General features: G+C 48.2%; 1 long non-coding RNA gene across 2 annotated transcripts; it reads left to right on the top strand.

The window, feature by feature from the left end:
* Positions 1-4692: 4692 nt before the first annotated feature.
* Positions 4693-6731, top strand: LOC116639527. 2 transcript variants are annotated; one of them, XR_004300863.1, is made up of 4 exons: positions 4693-4789; positions 4899-4968; positions 5520-5653; positions 5750-6731. It is a non-coding gene; the product is annotated as an uncharacterized LOC116639527 (long non-coding RNA). The 2 variants fall into 2 exon arrangements; XR_004300862.1 differs by having other exon boundaries at positions 5520-6731.
* The last annotated feature ends 11100 nt before the right edge of the window (positions 6732-17831 follow it).

The following is a 17831-nucleotide window of genomic DNA, read 5'->3' as shown; positions in this document are numbered from 1 at the left end:
ACCAGCTTGCATTCCCACCAACAGTGTAGGAGGGTTCCCCTTTCTCCACATCCCCGCCAACATCTGTCATTTCCTGACTTGTTAATTTTAGCCATTCTGACTGGTGTGAGGTGGTATCTCATTGAGGTTTTGATTTGGATTTCCCTGATGCCGAGCGATATTGAACACTTTTTCATGTGCCTGTTGGCCATTTGGATGTCTTCTTTGGAAAAATGTCTGTTCATGTCTTCTGCCCATTTCTTGATTGGATTCTTTGTTCTTTTGGTGTTGAGTTTGATGAGTTCTTTATAGATTTTGGATACTAGCCCTTTATCTGATATGTCATTTGCAAATATCTTCTCCCATTCTGTCAGTTGTCTTTTGGTTTTGTTGACTGTTTCCTTTGCTTTGCAAAAACTTTTTATCTTGATGAAGTCCCAATAGTTCATTTTTGCCCTTGCTTCCCTTGCCTTTGGCAATGTTTCTAGGAAGAAGTTGCTGCAGCTGAGGTCGAAGAGGTTGCTGCCTGTGTTCTCCTTTAGGATTTTGATGGACTCCTGTCTCACATTGAGGTCTTTCAACCATTTGGAGTCTATTTTTTCTACATCCCTGTGGCTGCGAAGGAGCAGAGCGTCTCCTCAGACCTACTCTGACTCCAGAGCCAGAGCGATTCTTTTTTTATTCCAAGCGGACTTTTCGGATGATCCTGCCTTGGTTATGGCTGAGGACCGAGGTGATTTGTTGGCTCATTTTCAGCAGGGATTTTAAAATAGTGATTACCAGGTTTGATTTCTCCCAAAGAGGAAGTTTAAATTTAGCTTATACCTGCAGTTCTCTGAAACTTTGAAGCCAATCTTTTCAACATCACATAGAAAATACTAATCGTGTCCCAGAATTTGGGGATAAACCGATTATCTGTTATTGCCGCTGCGAATGCTAGAACGTACCTAATGAGAGGGCCTGAGGAATACGTACTTTGCTTACGACCACAACAGAGAACCCGGGATGGTGGGACAGGTCTTCAAGCTGGCGGCCCCCCGGCGAAGGAGACGCAGCCATCCTTGTTTAAGCTGATAATTTACTCTGATGACAAAGTAGTGTTCCTGTGCCCTGTTATAACATAAAACCAAGCAAAAACCAAAACCAAACAATGAATTAAATGATTAAATGCCTATCAGGACCCACGTGCTAGAGCTAGGGCTTCAGGAAGACGCTCTTGATGATAGAGCTTAGTGGGCAGGGACGCAGACTCTGGAGCCTCACTGGGTGTCTTTGGACCCTAACTCTGGCCCTTATTGGTGGTATAATCTTGGCCAGGCTGCCTAATTTCTCTGTGCCTCACCATCCTCATCTGAGAAATGGGACCAACGATCACATCTATCTGACAGAGTATGTAAAGTGCTCAGAGCAATCTGTGGCCCACAGTGTATCACTGTTTCATCTCCTTATCTCATTTATTTGAATGTTTCTCACCACCCCCATGATGGATGGAATTGGGATCCTAGTAGCTGTCCCTTGGAGCTGTTACAAGGGCAAAAGGTGATCCATTATTGGGGAAGTACTCAATTAATGGTTCCAAAAACCAGTCACCCACAAGGAGGCAGAGGCCAAGTGACTAAGTGACTCAGCAGGTCACCCAGGGGAGCTGTCCCTCTAGCTCCACAGCCACCCCTCCCTGGACACACAGTTTCCTCCCCATCACCTCTATTCTGAGCTAATTCTTCTGCTCACCTCTGCCAATGGTGGCCCGTCCTGCGGAGAATCCAGGCGGGCTCTGGGCAGTTTACAAAGGACCTGGCTGTGTGACCTCTCTCATCTCCTCCCTGGCTGTCCCTCCCCTGGCTCACTCTGGTCCAGCACCTGCAGCCTTCTTTCTCTTTTCTACATGACAAGTTCATCCCATCTTATGGACCTCTGCCCTGGCTGTTCTCCCCCAAAACCCTAAATCTTTTAATGGCTGACTCCCTCTTATTATTCAGAACTCAGGTTAAATGTCACCCCTTACAGAAGCCTTTCCTGGCCACACACTAAAGTGCCCATTCATTCACTGGTTAGTGGATAGCTTTGCTTTTAAGTACAATGGGAATGTACTTAATACCACTAAATGGTATGCTTAAAAATGGTGAAGAGAGTAAATATTATGAGTATTTTACCACAATACAATTTTTAATAAGGCAGTGACCTGTCTTTTGTATGCTCTCTCTCTTTCCCTCTGGCTCACTTGCTCTGAGGAAGCCAGCCACCATGTTTGTGGACTGCCCCATGAAGAGGAGCCCAGTTCTACCCTTGTTAGAGAGATCCCGAGCTTGAGGCCCAGACTCCTGACCACAGAAGCTTTGAGATAAGAGATGTTAGCTGCTTTTATGCCACTGAGTTTGTGGGGTGGCGTTGGGGGGAGGCAGATTTGTTTCATGGCAATAGATCATAATACACTAACTATTGTTTAGTTCATTTGTGGGTAAAACAAGAGAGCCAGAGCACCCTAACCCAGGCGAGAGGCCTGACACCTTAGAAGGCCCCAGTCTCTTCCTCTGCTCCACACACATCCTCCCCAGTGGACAAGGAGCCGGAGGGGTCAAGGGAACATAGCTACCCTATACAAATGTTACACAAGACTCCAGAGTGCCCTGCTCAAATGTCCCTGAGCCTGCCTCCAGATTCTGGGGGAGGGGGCTTCCTCCTCCTGAGGACAGACCATTCCATTATGAGCACACCTTAAGGCATAGGGAGCTGTTGGGGGTTGGGGGTTGGACTGAGCCAGATATGTGGGTGGGGTGCTGACAATGTGTGGCCTGCTTGTCTCCTTATACATATTTAAACACATGGCTTGGTGCCTCCGTTGGCACTCTTGTCCCTGACGCTACACATCGTCGAGGCAGCCCTGAGTGCAGGTAATCCTATCTGGGGACCGACTGGGATCATGTCTGTGTAAGTACCGATTGCAGAGCGTGACACGCAGCGAGTGATCAACAAATCACAGCCTTGCTCCTGCTTGGCATTCCTGTGATGGAAAAGTACAGAAAAGCTGGATTTGTCACCGGAATCAGCTTTCTTCCCAAAGCATCCCTGGTTGACAGTTCTGGGCCTCCTGGGGTGAAAGTCATGTCTGGTCCTGGGCAAATTCCCAGCTCTGCTATGGGAGGCTCCTACCAACAGCCAGGAACACACACTCCCTGTCATTTTCAGAAAGAAGGAGCAAGACGCAGGCTAGCCAGTTGGGGATCTTCTGCCCCTGCCCCTGCCCCTCAAGGCCTCGTGGGAATTTTGGCAACAGTATTAGCATTTCTTCCTACCAGGAGGCAAGAAGAAGGAGACATCCCTGAGTTCCTTAGGAGGTGAAAATGTGCTGTTTTATCTTCACGTTGTTATTCATTCAGCAAATTCTTTTTGAGATAGTACAGCAGAAGGAATAAGAGTTCTTTCTTTCTATCCAGTTCGTCTGAGAAAAATCTGAGCTAGAATACTGGGACTTGCCTCTCACTAGCTGTTGGGCAAGTTACAAAATCTTTCTAAACCTCAGGGCTTTCACTTGTAAAATGACAGTTGAAAATTGTCTCAGTTGCATAGGGCTGAGCGAAGAACAAAGGGTACTCATGAAGAGTGCTCAGGACAGCTCAGGCTCCTCATCTGAAAATGGGGATTGAAAATAGCACAGACTCCCAGGTTTGTCGAGTGAATGGTGAGGTCATAGATCTTTCCTCTGGCACCTGACACATGGAAAGGGCTTGCAGTGGTTGGATGGTGGCCCCGCAAAAGACACAGGTGCCTGGAATGTAGGAATATGGCATTATTGGGGAAAAGAGTTATTGCAAATGTAATTAAGGATTTCAAGGTGAGATCATCCCGGATTAGGGTGGGCCCTAAAACCAATGTCAGGTATCCTTCTAAGAAAAGAGAAAGGCAGGAGATACACAGAGGAGAAAACCCCGAGAAATCAGAGGCAAAGATTGAAGTGATGCAGCCCCAAGCCACGGAACACGTGGAGCCCCCGGCCAACGCAAGGAAGATTCTCCCTTAGAACCCCTGGAGGGAACTTGGTTCTGCCAACTTCTTGATTTCAGGCTTCTGCCTCTAAAACGGTGAGAGAATGCATTTCTATTGTTTTAAGTCACCAACTTTGGGGGAATTGGTCACAGCAACTTTAGGAAAAAAATAAAGGGCGTAATAAATGTACACGATTGCTATTATCTGTTGCTTCTCTTTGCCCTACTTTGCTTTGTTGCCCACAGAAGGAGGGCAAGCTTCTGTGAGGTGCCTGAGCTGGGTCACAAAGGAAAAAACCCACGTGCAGGAAGGTAGGTCGCAGCTTCGGTCCTGCCCCTGGCCCCTCCTGCTGGGCAGGACTCCTTCCTCTGGCTGCCTTTGTGCCAGGGCCCCGAGGCTGGCAGTGCCCCCCCCGCCCCACGCCCAGACAAGAGATTCCAAATCGCAGCATGAAGGGAATAATTGTCAGCGAGATCCCAGATTGTTTTGTCACATACATTTTGCAATATGACAAGTAGGCGTCCAAAATATGCTCCAGGAGGGGGGAGCAAGACATTTTCCAAAAGCCTACTTGGCAGCCCGAGTCACTGTGCTGAATCAAGTGCCCATCTCGTTCTTGGCTTCGCTCCTCCTACTGTGTGATGCTGTGTCACTCAGGAGGGGGAGTGCCAACCGAGCGCCACCAGGGGGAAAAAAAAGCCAGCTCCCAGCGGGGTTGGAAGCATCAGCTTGACGCTATTGACTGCTTTGGGATTTTTCTAGATGACGTCATAATAATAGCTCTCTTCCTATGACCCTAAAAATAACAAGCATCGATAGCCATTAGGTACAGCCCCTTGCAAAAGGCGCTGCGCTGAGACATTTATGTGCGTGATCCCTTTTTATCTTCTCCGTAATTGTATGAGGTGGGAATTATTATTATCTCTCTTTTTCAGAGCAGCAAACTGAGGAAGAAGGAAGTTCAAAGCAATTTGCCCACGATTCCATTTCTAGGACGCGGTAGAGGTAAGCTTCTAGCTCTCTGTAAAGCTGGAGGTGTGAGTGCTGAACAGCCACTTTGTATCATGTTCTACAGGTGGGTGGAATCCGGATCCTGGGTCCCTCACCCCCACAGAGAGAGACTGCTTGTGTGTAGAGCAGACTCCCTCAGACTGGCGACTCCAGGTAGGAGGTGAATGGGTACAGCCGTTCAAATGTGGAAAACTTACGTAGCTTAAACAGAATTCTTTAAGGAGGGCAGATCAAGTTTTCTCCCTCTGCCGTCTCTTCTGGAGCCCAGCATGGACAGATGCTAAAGTAAGAGAAAGTCTTTGGTCATGCGACTCGGGCCCAGGAAGTAGACTGACATTCTTTTAGCACAATGTGGTATAGGAGAAATGTTTGCAATAGGTTAGTCTTGGTAATTGAAAGATTTAATGGAGGACAGATTATTTCAAGAGTCTCTTCCCTACCCTTTCTACTCATAAAACCTCACTATGGATTGTCTACCCCACATTCATTTCTGTCCTCTTGCTTCCTAACCAAACTCAGGCATTGTTCTATCTCTCCAACATTAGACTAAGTGGCCATCTACCTCACGCCCAGCTCCAGGGATGGGCTCGATGACTAAGAGTTATCCTGCTCTCTCTGCCGGTGATTGGTTCCGGGATACTCCCAATTCTTTCCAAGGAAACATGAGAAGTCCTCTGGAGTGAGTGGTGGCTTGGTGGCTTCTGGGGAAAATGTCTTTGCTTCAAAGAAAGAGCCACAGGCGGGAAAAAAAAAGAGAGATCCCTTCTTCCTCTAGATCTTGTCCTATCTGGAGAGGATGCTCGGAACTACTGCCACCATCTTGTCACCAGCTTGAGAAAGAATCCAACTGATGATGGCACAGCAGACAGAAAGAGAGAAACTCTTCCTGGATGCCATTGTTGAATGGCTAATTCAACCAGCTTTGGGCCCGCCCTGCCCCTGGCATTCCTGATATGTGAGATAATCAATTCCCTATTGTTTAAACCAGCTTGAGTCAGGGGTTTTTTTCTGCCACCAAAAGCATCCTGACTAATACAGAACTCAAAGCAGACTCTCCTCCCCCTCCTCCTCCACCCAGCAGCTGAACTGAATGCCACTGAGAATTGCCAACAACCCATTCCAGAGGCTGCACACAAGAGGAGGAGGGATTTGGGGGGCGGGGGTAGTGGTGGTGGTGATGGAATACAAGAGTTTTAAAGGACTGAGGAGTTGCGGGGAATGGGGACAAAGAACAAAGGAGCAAGGGAAAGGACCCCTCTGTGCCATCAGAGTGGGGTAGAAACATGGTAGAAACATGTGCTCAGGAGTCTATGACTAAGGTTCCATACCCACGGGCAAGGTGAATACACTAAAGCTGCCCCTACTAAATCTCCACTCAAAACGTGTTGGACCATAATGTTGGAACCCAGAGCAAAGAGCTGATCGAATACTCTCCATGGATTTATATGGTCCTTCCCTGGTAACCATTAACCATCCTTTGGGAGGCCAAATTAGCCTTTCTTCCATAAAATACAGTGTACTGCTGGAATTAGAGATTGTTGGCCCCAGTAGTCTTAAAAGGCTAACAAATCTGAACCCTCTTATTTTGTGAAAGGGCCTCCAAGGCCTGGGACGGGAAGTGATTTCCCTGAGGCCATGCCAAGGGAGTTTGTGGGAAGAGATGACACTGGAATGCAGGTCTCCTATCTCCCAAACTGGACCCCAGACACCACCATTCCCCTGAGTGCGTACCAAGAAACTGTCAATAGATTCTAACAGCCAGAACAGTTTTGGATGATCAAGTAAACTCAGAAAGTGTTGCATTAAATAAATCACATTAAAGATTTTTCAAAACTAGAGAACTCCTCATAGTTTTTTGTTTTGTTTTGTATGTTTATTTATTTGCCAGTAATGCTTTGTGAATCGCTAAAATGGACTGTAGTATACTCTCTTTTTCAAACCTGTTGGACCATGGAACCTTTCTTTCTCCCAAAGTATCTTACAGGAATAGTATTCTGCAAATTATATTTCAGCAAATGCACAACATGGACCTGCCTCCATAAGAAGGGAATGAGGTCAAAACATGAAGAGAAGCAGAGACAGGCAGGGTTGAGAAAATGGATGGAGGAATAGACAGATGAATGGATAGATAGATGGAAGGATATAGAAAAGCAACATAATTTGAGCCCCTGACCTAAAGCAAACTTGCAACATGAACCAATACATTTTTTCCTCTTCAGCTAGCTTGAGTTGTACGTTAGTTGGGTTTTGGGTTGTCATTGCTACTATGATAATAATGCTTAACAAACAATCCCCAAGTTACTGTTTCAGTAACTTACTACCACAAGTGTTTATATTACACTGTTGGATCAGCTGGACGAGGCTGGACCTCAGCTTCTGGTTATGGTTAGGCCCCAGACTGGAACATAAGGTACTTGGTGGATGTTCCTCTCATGGTGGTAAGAAGTTCCGGAAAACTGGTGGAAATTTGCCTCTTAAACCTCAGCTTGAAAATGGCAGCTTGAAACTGTCATTTCCAGCCATGGTCCATTGCCCAAAGCAAGTCTTATTGTCAAAGCCCACAATCAACAGTAGAAGAAAACTATACTCTGCTCATAGGGAAACCAAGACAAGAGTAGGGAAGGAAAGAAGAATTGTGGACAAATAAGAAAACACTAGAAATTAGGTCTTTTATTACTTACAACTCAGAGTCCTGAAAAATGCAATTAGCTGGTTAATTTGTGGGTTCCTACTTGGTTAAGTGCCTTTAAGCTACAGAATACTTTATAGCTTGACAAAGTTGGCCACTTTACTCTCTTTGACTGTTCCTCACTCCCATGACATCCTGCCTTCTCCATTCATTAGTTCATCCTTCTCTTTGGATTTGTCATAAATTATTGTTTCCCTTTTGTGTGTTTAATCGACTTTTGTAATTGTGTTACGGATGAACAATTCAAGCTATTGCGGTATGGTGGAGCAGCTGAGAGCTAACAATTCGATGTCAGCAGAGTCGCCCTATTTGCACAGAAAGTTTGTTTGTTCAATTATTTGACTGTTTCTGTTGCATTCACTATTTCTAAAAACAGAACTGCATTAGAAAAAAATGACAGTACTGATCTTAGCAATAAGAAGAACAGATCTCATAAACTTAAGACGTTTGCCACAGAAATGGAAGTCATTAGGTGTATTTTGAGTTGGAAATCTTGAGCTTCAAGAGGATCAAACTCCATTATTTAATTATGAAAGAAACAAACAGAATCAAAGAACATGTCTGGGTGCTGAAACTGTATTGTTGAAGACTATGCTGTAGACGTGAGGTGTAATTGGGGATTTAATTATATTTTATAGTCCTCTGGGGATGTAGACCCCTTGGCGATATATGAGGACATGATTTGACTTTCAAACACTGATTTTCAGATATTCTCCAAGAAAGGCCCTGAAGGGGAACAAGGGGGACTTACTACCTGTATTTAGAAAATGGTAACATGAACATGGTCACCTGCCAAATCTGTGCGCATGACTTGAGAGAGTATATGAATCAAGAGAAAGGAGCATGGTGTATTGCGCACAGGGATCTAGCTCAAGCTTCCAGTTCTAGGACTTTAAGGCAAATTACTTACCCTCAGTTTTCCCATCTGTAATATGGGGCACAACACCACAGACATCTCAGGGTTGTTGAGAAGTTAAAATGAAATAATACTGATTAGTGAAAGCTTCTTGTGATACACTAGGCATTGTTCATATACTTTACATATGTTAGCACATTACTTAACAACATTTTATGAGTGGTTGTCCGTCTTTTACTGAGAAGAAAACTGAGGCATAAAGAATGCAAATGACTTACTCCAGGTTCCACAGCTAGCTGGTGGTAGAGCTGGGATGCCAGCCCAAGCCAGCTGGTTCCACGGACTGTGTTCTTGACCCCTCGCTATAGACTGAATTTTGGTGTTCCTTCAAGATTCATGGGTTGAGACCTAATCCCCAGTGGGATGGTATTTGGATATGGGGCCTTTGTGGCAGGTGATTAGGTCATGTGGGTGGAGCCCTCATGAATGGGATTAAGGTCCTTATAAGAGAGACCCCAGGGAGCCCCCCTCAGTCCTGCTTCCATGTGACGACACAGTGCAAAAATGGACATTTGTGAACCGGAAGAGTCCTCATCAGACATGGAATCTTCCAGTGCTTTGATCCCAGCTTTCCTAGTCTCCAGAATGGTGAGAAATCAATGTTTGGTGTTCAAGCCACCCAGTCCATGCTATTAGAGCATCCAAACTAACTCGACATCATCACGCCTCTCCAACAAAGTAAGTATGTGTACTTCCACAGACCGCAGATTCAAGGGAAGTGTGCGTCTTCCTTCTTTCACCTCAATGAGGACTAGTAGAAGCACTAGAACAATTGCTTAGAACCCCCTGTGTGTGCCTTGCGGGTCTCATGTGCCTCCTTGGCGACATGCAAGTATATGGGGCAAATCTGGGGTGGCTCTGCTTCCTTCTAGCTCTGTGACCTTGGGCAAATCATCAAGCTCCTTCACCCTCTACTTCCTCACCTATAAAATGGGGCTGAAAATACTTGGCCCCTAATAATTTTACAGAAGTCTTGTGTGCTCTAAAGAGATAACAAATGCAAACGTCCCTCAAAACTTTAAGTCCTCTGCAAATGCTAGATTTCTTTTATAATATAATGAGGCTGATCTTTTAAGATAGCATGGCAGAACCTAACCTCTAAATGAGAGCTGGCCCTTCCAAAGCATCCTCCTGCTCTCCCACCAAGCCGTGGGTTTATTCAAATGAGGCCGTTTTTGCTCGAGATGTGCTTGGAATGTTTCTTTGGAAATTACCTTTACAGCTGGTTCCCAATCCAAGTGAGAAAATCAGTTTTATTAACTTACTGGCCTCTATTTCATTTGGGGAGCCAAAAATAGTATTTCTGAGCTGTTCTCCCATCTTATTTATAAGAGGCAGTTCTGAATGATTTATGTCTATTGAAAATAATGAATCCACCCTCGGCGGGGGGGGGGGGGGGGGGCAGGGAGGAGGCGGGGGGGTGCACAGGCAGATTTGCCTCTGGAGGCCATGAAAGGAAGCTGTCTTAGGACCCTGCAAGGAGTCTCAGTATGTCACCTGACCTTTTACACTCCTCAGACATGAACAACTGTACCCCGTTTTACCGGCCGGGTCTGGGAGCTAGGGCTTCACTTGTTCAAATATCAGGAAATCCATCCCTAGAATCATCTCTGGACTGAAAAGAACCTTAGAAGTTATGTCATATCTGAATCGCTCCATTCCTGTATTCCTTCAAAAAAGCACCCCCAGAGCACTGTCCCAGCACCACCGGGGAACCCAAAGATGGAACTGGCCCCAGGCAAGGAGGTGCACCCCATGGTGTAGGCCTGGGTACCAAACACTAAACTTCTGGATGATTATTTCAAACTCAGTGTGGGGAGGTGGGGATTCTTACCGAAACTTTCCAGCTTTTAGCTTCCCTAGAAGAGGTGGACAAAAATACATGTGCATTTCTCTAAGGAATGAGAGGGCAGGCTGAGAAGTACTTGCCCTATTGTCCTGGGGGCCTGCTCAGCCCCTTAAGTCTGAGTTCTTCTTTGACATGAGGATTTGCAGCAGAAGAGGAGGTAATCACATCTGCGTTGGGGAAAAACGATTTCTCTGGCAACTGAGAGGGGGAATGAATGCAGTGGGGGAGCCCGGTGTGGGGGAGGCGGCTAGGCCCCCACAGGCATGAAGAGGGCCCACACCAGGGAAGTGCGTGGGTGGTGGTGCTCAGTTCCTGTGGTATTCAGGCTGAGGAATCCACAGACCTTGGCACCCAGAGAACAAAGTGGCTCAAACCAGGTTTGAGCCCTGAAACCTAATGAGGGTCTTTTTCCCACCAACTGTGCTACCCCAAATCAAGAAAATGAAAATATTATGTTCTGAAACCAAATAGAATTCATGCAGGGGGAAAAAATGCCAATTTCTTTAGAACACTTCGGTGGATCGGGTGGTCAGGAGAGAGTCTGGATTTCCCACAATCACCAGTCCAATTCTGCACACTTTGGTGGAGCTAAAGCACAGAGAGGGGCTTGAGGACAGAGGGGAGGGACACGGTGTGGCCCAAAGAAGGTACCCTGGCATTTCAGGCAGGCCAAGTCTTCATCGTGTACAACCATCCTGTGCATTGCAGGGCATATAACATTCCTGCTCCCCGGGTATTAAAGGCCTGTAGGACTGCCTCCTATCATGGCAACAGTCAAAAAGTGCTCCCCCACATTTTCAAGTGTACCCTTGGGACATGCGGCCACCTTGCTTGAGAGCCACCAGGCTACAGACAGAAGTAAGGGTAAGAGACACCCTGGCCCCGTCTATGTAAGAGTCACTCCCACAATCCTACGGCAACGCTCTGTTATGAACAATCTAATACTAACCACAGATTCTGCCCTGCGCATGCTCCCTGAATGCCTCCATGCCTTTATCCTGCTGTTTCTTCCTCGGCGCTTTCTCCTCCCATGCTGGTTTGCCTGGCCAACTCTTCGTGTCTGGCACGTGGTGAGAACTCCAGAAATATCAGCCATGACATATCTCTGCTCTTCCAAGACTGTTCCACTTTACTGGGGAGAATAAGCCACGCTTTCCATGTCCGCTGTGCTTTATGCTTTTCTCCATTAAAACAATGACCAAACTGAGCTGGGATCATTTATTTCCAAAGAGAACATGAACTTCTAATAGACACTCAAAAATATGTGTGAAATCAATGAATAAATAATATCTGAATTTGCCCCCTGATCTGCAGTAACTTTCAACAACCCCAAGAGGAGACAAGGAAGGTAGTGTTTCTATTTTGCTGAGAAGAAAACCGCAAAACTCCTTCTCCCCAAAAATCTACCATGTATCCGGTGCTTAATTGGTGTTGGGCAGTGAACTGTCACTGCCATTTGAATACACTGTATCATTTAGTAGGGAGTAAGGGTAAGTGGCTCTCCCAAGGTCAAGGGCAAATAGCCAGCAATGGAGGGGCTGAGCTGCACATGGAGGTCTTCTGCCTCCTAATCGGTGGGGCTCGTGGGAGGCCCCGCAAGGAAGTAGGGCACACAACAAATCCCAAATGCACACATCAGGGTTTAGAAAGAGGGCATATTAAGGCTAGAACTCTCTTTACAAAAGGATTTCAGGATGATACCTTGAAAAGCATAAGCTCTTCTATTAATTTTTAAATTTTTCTGACTCAGTCCTGCAGAAAGTTACCAGTTGCATGAAGCAGACCCACCTGGGTTTCTGGGAATCCCGACATCCCAGTCGGTGCCAGGGCAGTGAGGGTCCTTAGCCCATAGGAGCACCATCTGGATCCCCTCCAGGCCCTGCAACTACCCCACTGGCATGTGTGACCAGGTTCTTGGTCCTACTTGCTTGGAGCTCACCTGGGAGGGACCCCAGCACTGGGGAGACCACAGGGCATTCTTGGCTCCAACAGGCACAGGCTTTGGGCTGAGGTTGGGGACTGCATTTTGCATTTGCCTCAACGCTTGGGTGGTCTTCAGCACTGATGCCAAAGAGCACATATTGTAGCAATTTACTGAGAGACCACAGAAGTGGGTAAAGCGGCGAAGCCTGGAGTGGGCTTGGAGCTGGGCTCCACACCCCCATCCCTGCCAACCACCTCCTGCCACCCACAGGGAGAAGCAGTGCTTCTGGCCATGCACAGAGCTCCTTCCAGAGCCTTGTTCTCATGCTCGACGACGCATTACCCGTCACTCCCCTCTCTGAGCCTCTGTTTTACTCAGATATAAAAATAGGGCCAACTGGGGCACCTGGGTGGCTCAGTCATTTAAATGTCTGACTCGATCTTGGCTCAGGTCTTGATGTCAGGGTCATGAGTTCAAGCCCCACATTGGGCTCTATACTGCACATGGAGCCTACTTAAAAAAAATAAGGCAGGGACCCCTGGGTGTCTCAGTCGGTTAAGCATCTGCCTTCAGCTCCAGTCATGATCCTGGGATCCTGGGATCGAGCCCCACATAGGGCTCCTGCTCAGCGGGGATTCTGCTTCTCCCTCTCCCTCTGCCTGTCGCTCCCCCTGCTTGTGCTCTCTCTGACAAATAAATAAATAAAATCTTTAAAAAAAATAGGGCTAACAATGTCCACTACTTATGTCCGACATGAGGGCGAGATGGGGCCTGTTCAAGCGCTCATAGTAGTGGAGGGTGTGGTAGAGGGGGAAACTTCTGTGACCCACGAGGCTGAGAGGGTGCCCAGTCCAGGTCTGAAGCTGTTTTACATTGAGTAGATGCACCATTCCTGACCCTTCTGGAGAAACAGAGATGGGAAAGATACAGCCCCAGCTGTCACAGCCCTAACATGAGGTCTGGTTTTTGTTTTCTTTCAACTTGGAATGACCGAGGGGACAGCATCTGTGATGCGAGGGAAGACTGCGCACCAGGCGGGTGGGACAGAGGCTGAAGGAGCCTGGGCCCCAGGTCGGATTCAACTCCCAGCAGCTTTGCTTGTGCTGGCCCCGTGCTGCAGACACACAGCCAGGTGTCCTCAGATCGTCTTTGAAGTTATCGTGGAGTGGATGCAGATTATCGTCCACCCCCCAAAAGCAGGCATCATTCACCCTATTCAGAGACAAAGAGGTCATTCTGTGGACAGGCCACAGGTGAAAGTCTCAGAGCCGAGCAGCTGTGTGACTTGGGGCCTCCATTTCTTCATCCATAAAATGGAAAACATGACAGGCTCCCTCCCGGGTTCCTTCAAAAAAGGAAATATCCATTTCACTGCTTAGCACACACAGCATCTGGCGTTATCAACTGTGGTTATTATGAAGTAATAATATCTCGATATTCAAGTCACTTCCAGATGTTCTAGATATTCAAGGTAATGCTAGATAGTTTAGATAATAAGTAGGTATCCAAAATACCGTGGATGCTTGACGCACATTAGCTTTTTGGCCGTCACCCCCACCCACTCCAGCCACACGTGAGCTCTGTGTTTCCAGCACTTAGCACAAAGTGAGCACCTGAAGACACGAGGCGGTGGAACGAGGGCCTTGAGGTGGCAGGTGTCCTCTGGATCTGTCAGTTTATCAGTGTGTGGTAGCATCCTTTCGGGAACACGAGCATGGCTCTCCCCCTGACGCACATACACACACCGTTAATCTCTTAGCAGTCTTCGGGCTCTAGGGGGGATCCATGTCCGGATACACTGCAGCCCACGACTCCTAGGCCTCAGCGCAATCATTCGCCAGGACTGTACCTGAGAAGAGCTGAGCCCTGACAGCTGGGGCCAGAGCTCCCCCGGCTGCCCCCCCCCACCCCGGGGGCCCCCCGCCTACCTGCATCTCCTTCACCTGCAGGTGCCCCAGTGAGCCAGGCCCGGCCGCCCCCTGGCCCCGCGCTGCTGCTTTCCCTGCCAAAGCAGCCTCACTCAGGCGTTGAAAGGATCCCAGGAAGAGCTCTAACCTGAACGTGAACATCTCCAAGAATGTTTTTAATGGACTTGTGCTTGCATACGCAGTGGCACAAAACTGACAGGGGAAATAGTTGCTGTGAAACATTTCCCTTCGAGCTCCCCTGTCCAAGGAGATGTTTATCTTCATCAAAAACGCGTTTGTTTCCAAAGCGATGACAGCAGCAGGGGGGGCCGCTCAGGCCTCCCCCCACCCAGCAGCAGGGCCCCCTGTGTCCACCACCAGCAGCCGTTGGAGCCCAGCCTCCCCTATCCACACACGGAACCAGATGCCCCCAACTGGGAGTGATCCTCCCCCTCTGGAAAGAAACCAGCTACTCCTTCTCCTTTGATTTCTCCGTTTCAGAGGCTATCCTGCAGGTCTGGAATAACAGACCAACGTTGTTGCCAGACAATGGGATTCTTTTCCCTCACTGGTTGGAATCAGGGTCTTTTTTCAATATAACACATTGAGTTTTCATTAAATTAAATTCAACAAACATGTACTGAAGGCCAGCTACAGGCCGGGTATGTGAGCTAGGTGCTCGGCAGCAGGGATGTAACCACTAACCATCCCTACCAGCACACCTGACCCAGGGGCTTGCCCTGTGTAGCTCAGGACCTTCCCCAACTCCTTCCCAGTGTCCTGGAGTTGGTTAAAGGCACTGTTCACCCAGTTGCCTTCTCTTGGACCCGGGCAATCACCCTCAACTCCTTGGTCTCCTTCAGCAACAAGTTCAAACAATTATAACTGCTACATGACCGAATCCATTGTTCTCCATGAAGCCCTTGTTGCTGCCATCCCGTTCACCTTTTATGATTTCTACCCAGACTGGTGCTAGAACCCCGTTCTTGGATCCCGCAGTGTCTCCACTTCTAAACCATCTTCACTCTGCATCCAGAACCATCTTTCTCCAACACGGTCTGACCCAACCCAACTGAAGCATGTTTGATGGGTTCCCACTCCCTCTCATGAAATTCTTACTTTTGATTTCCCAAGGCCCTTCTCAAACTGAGTTCAGCTTGACTGCCCTCTTGTCTGCAATTACTCCTCCACCCCAACTGGAAGCTGCCCTAACATGGCATCTGACTCACTGTCCGCCATCTGCCTTTGGGTAGCAGGAGTGAGCCAGGTCATTTTAAACCAACTGCCTGGTTGCACCTTGACCATGTTACTTTCATGTCAGCATCTCTGCTCAAGGTGACTGTGTGCTCCCCGTGGAAGGGGGCTCCTGGGTGCTCAGGGATGTTGGAGGGGATGAAGGAATTCTGGGATTGGGGGCTGAGGTGTGGGAAGAAGGCTAAGCCAAGTCTCCAGGCACAGAGCGATATCGCTGCTCTCTGGCAATGGGATGGCCTTTGCCCACTGAGAATCCTCACAGACCAGCTCCATGCTGCCCGGGTTCCACAGACCCTGACAATGCCCCCTTCCCTGTCTGCACTGGGCAGTCACCTTCCCAAGCCCCAGGAGTGCATTGCTGACTGGCTTCGCCTCTGGGTACAAGTGGATGAATTCAGTGCGTGCCAGAGAGCTAGGTCTGGGGTGGAGAATAACTCACCAATTAACCCTACAATAAAACCTGCTGACTGAATGCTGCCTCTCCCAGGGTGGCTTCTACCGCCTCCTTTAACTGGTAAAGTTCTTTATGGTGTAAGACCAAGTTCATAGGCCACCTCCTGCATAAATCTTGCCATACAGAGCCCAGGCAGATTTCCTTGTTACCTCAGCTGTGATCCCAGGACATATTTCTCATACCGCTGTTATGAAGTGGCAGTTGCTAATCTACATGTCTTTCTTTGCCACTGGACAAGGCCCTGTGGAGATGGAGACATGCAGGCCACTAGCTTTGAGAGGCATTCCGTGACCTAGCTCTGTCCCCCAGTCTGGAAACTTTGCTCTCTCTCCCTCCTGCCAGGCAGGGGTGGAAAGGCATCCATTTCCTTCACGAGCCACATCATGCATCAGAATGCAGTCTGCTTGACGGCCTAAATTATTTTCCTGAAGGCCGTTAAGGGGTCATTAAAGAATGCCTACTAGTCAAAAATCTATTTTGAGTGAAGAGAAGAAGGCCACTCCATCTTTGCCATTATTGTCTCTTTCCAGCCACTGGGCTCCTCAAAGGCTGAGCCTCCCATGCCACCTCAGCGTGCGCCTTTGTCCCCAGCGGGGACTGTATCACAAGGAATGATCCAGACATCTCACAGGGCTGGGGAGTTTTTATTTTTACTGCCAGTCTGTTGCAATATTTAGCAAGGAGGCTGGGGAAGTTATTCTATTGTGTGGCTTTCATAATAATAACTAACATGAGCTAGCTTGCACAGAGGGCCTAGATGTGCCCATGAGGCTTTGAGCAATGCCCGACTACTCTTCAAAACAGCTCCACCATATGCACAATTTTATCACTCCCATGTCACAGACAAGGACACCGTGGTGCACGAAGTTGAAGCAATTGGCCGTACGTCAGATCGCTAGTGAACACTAGACTCCGAACCTGTATCAGATTTGTGTGTCTGCAAAGCCTAGACCCTCAGCCCTACAACGTGCCCTGATGCCTTGAACCAGCTCATGCTGGCTCCAAACACGGCTGACCACACGTGTCTTTTCCCAACTCCAAGTTCAGTGATGGCACGTAGCTTGAACCTGGCCGCAGTCAGAATACTTACACCATAGAAACTGGCAAGCGCTACAAATCAGGGCTTCTTTTTTTAGGGAGATACAGCGGTCAGACATTTACCAGCACACCATTAAATGTGTGGCCTCCGTCCGGGGAGGAAGAAAAAGAAGGAAGAGGAGGAAAGGTGGAAGAAATTCTGTTTTTTTCTGAGGCTCTAAGTCTACTGACCCGCTCAGAGAGAGCATCCTGGAATATGGTCAGCTCAGAAGGAGAGCTTAAAAAGGAGGTGAGAGTCTCTCAATTTCATCCCCTCCAAAGCTCTCTGGCTCCAAATCCCGAGGGTTGTTCCCTCCCCTAAATCAGGAGCCTGCTGCGTGCCAGGCCCTGTTCTTGGTTGCTGAGAGCTGGTTGATTTCAGCTAGGGGCTGAAATCTTTATGCCGAAGTTCTGTTCTTCCAGCCAGAGCCGTGGGACGTGCGGGTCTGTGAGTGGAGCTCTGGGCAGTGTCTGGAAAAGGAGAACAAGCAGGAGGAGATCTGGAGAGCATCCGGGTCAGGGAAACCTCCCCCTCACAGGCTTTCTGCCTGGCTAGCGGGTAGAAGCAGGGCCCCAGGAACACCTGGCCTGCGGAGTCTGGGTCACACCCCACAGAGAAGTGGGCTGGGCTCTGGGTGTGGCCCCAAGCTGGGACATCAGCCGGGTAAAGGTGGGAGGAGACCGACCCAACTTGGGGCTAATTTCTTCTTAGCTAGATCACAGCTACTTAATCTATAAACTTTACAGTTCAGGGCTGAGAGAAGAGAGTAGTGGTCATGGGGATAGC

Source organism: Phoca vitulina, unplaced genomic scaffold (assembly GCF_004348235.1).
Source record: "Phoca vitulina isolate PV1807 unplaced genomic scaffold, GSC_HSeal_1.0 scaffold18, whole genome shotgun sequence".
NCBI lineage: Eukaryota > Metazoa > Chordata > Mammalia > Carnivora > Phocidae > Phoca > Phoca vitulina.
This window is presented reverse-complemented; position numbering and strand designations above follow the sequence as displayed.